The sequence below is a fragment of the Amblyomma maculatum genome, chromosome 6 (genome assembly GCF_055883805.1).
Source record: "Amblyomma maculatum isolate TAMU_Amacu chromosome 6, ASM5588380v1, whole genome shotgun sequence".
Classification (NCBI taxonomy): Eukaryota; Metazoa; Arthropoda; class Arachnida; order Ixodida; family Ixodidae; genus Amblyomma; species Amblyomma maculatum.
This window is the reverse complement of record NC_139349.1, coordinates 156,017,597-156,019,779: the sequence shown is the minus strand read 5'-3', so window position 1 is coordinate 156,019,779 and position 2,183 is coordinate 156,017,597.

Genomic DNA, 2,183 nt, shown 5'->3' with positions numbered 1-2,183 from the left:
TAGAGTCATCTGCGTATAATATACAATTACAATGCCTAAAACAAGATGGTATATCGTTAATGCAGAGTAGAAACAATACAGTGCCTAGATTATAACCCTGTGGAATCCCAATGCTTGTGGGAGCTTGATTAGATGCATGGTTATTAATACAGACTATGTGCTCTCGGTCACGAAGAAAACTCTTCAAGCATTAGTGGAGGTTCTGATACGCCGTACGACTGAGGTTTCTGAAACAAGATGAAGTGATCGATGGAATCAAATGCTTCGCTAAATTCAATGAAAACTGCCCCTGAAAACTTTCCTTCATCGATAGCAAGCCTGATATAATCTATGAGAGAAGCTATAGCAGTATCTTTATGTAGTCCGCGTCGAAAACCGTGTTGAGTATCAGTAAATATGTTGTATTTTTCAATATATCCCGACAGCCTTATTTCAAATCATTTTTCTAAAATTTTGTCAAAAAAAGAAAGAATGACAATTGGTGGATAATTATTTGGCATAGCTGAAACGGCGACCTCGGTAGACAGTGTTACGAGGCGAGTGGCCGTAGGAGTACCGGTTTTCTTCCGCAACATCCCAGGAAGCCCTGCTTGGATAGAAGGAACCATACTGAAGAGACTAGGACATTGATCTTAGCTAATCAAGTCAAAACCGGAACGGTTCATGGGCACCTTGATCACATAAAACTAGGAGCTAAAGCCTACCCGATGGAATATCCACCACTGGATGATCGGACCAACGGAACAGCAGCAAGCGAACAATAATCCAGACTGCCGGCTCCTTACGTGATCGCAACGCCAGCGGAAACTTCGCCTGCACACGATCAGCTAGCGTCCCACTCCGAACATGGAGAAGCTGAGGCCCGGCAAAATGACTGCGCAAAGCAACCGTGCGAGGACCGGCTAAGCGAGTCCAGGCAAGATCAAGCTCCGCCAAGGCTTCATCATGAACGTTGTCCATCCAACCATTACGGCGACCAAATTTAAGGAGGAAGGGATGTTCCGTACGCGAACCGACGCACAGCTACACCGCCTCCAAGCTAACGGACGTACGGCCGCTCCAGCTACAATGCTTCCCTGCACACATGAGCTGGCCGCTTCGGAGCAGACATGGCAGTAATTGAATTACTGTATTTAATTACTGTCTCGGTAATTTGTAATATAATAAATTACTTTTTCGGTTTGGTAATTTAGTAACGTAATTAATTACGTTTCGGTAGTAATTTCGCAGCAGAAATAATTAATTCCTTTCGAAATTACTTTTAGTAAACTACGCCACTGCTCCTTCAACAGACAACAAAGTAGAGTGTCATGAAAGCAGGAACGACGTGCGGCAAGCCAAAGCCAGCGTATCGAAAAAAAGAGAAAGAATTTGGCAGAATAGTGCGTCTGAGACCTCGTGTGTAGCAGGGTCACTTAGAGTGGCTATCCAACAGAAACCATTCTCCAAGCAGCAAGATACAGGGCGTGAAATGAATGCCGAAGGGAGAGATGGTGCAAGAAGGCTGGTGTAAAACTAGTTGGGAGGGCCACAGTGGCGCCTGGTTATACTCGTCACCACGGTGCGAGGAAGTATTGGGGTTGGGGGAGGTAGGCGGAAGGGTCCATGGCGTGAGGCCCGACTCCAAGCAACTTCCTACGCGTCGCATCACGCTCTGGTGCGACGAGTGCGGCGTCGCGGCGGGCGTCGAAAGAGGCCTCCACCTCCAAACACGCGCCGGCACACGGTACGGTGTTGATGGCCTCCTTTCCATCTCTGCTATCCACAATTCATTATCAACTTGTCTCGCCCACATCTCCATTGCTGCTGTTTCCTAGATGGCAAGGAAAAAGCAGTACGAGCATTCAGGCTGCTCGAAACCTCATTCCGGATGTGGAATGACCAGTTCGTTGTCCGATTGGTCTACGCCGGTCATGACGCCTGCGCGCCGGAAACGACGCGTACGTCGCACGCGCCAAATATCTGGCAGGGACAGATCGGAGCGTCGACGCTCGCGTTGCCTGCGTCAGGGCCCGCGCGCATGCGCAGACTGAGTTTGGCTGACGCACGCGACGTCGGCGCGCGGCAGCGCATGACGCGTGTGTGTTTGGAGTCGGGCCTTTACTGAGCAGTGAGCACAAGGTGCCGACGTGGATTCTTGGGTTTGCGGAAGCAATAAATAACCTGGCTTCGTCGGGCCCTTC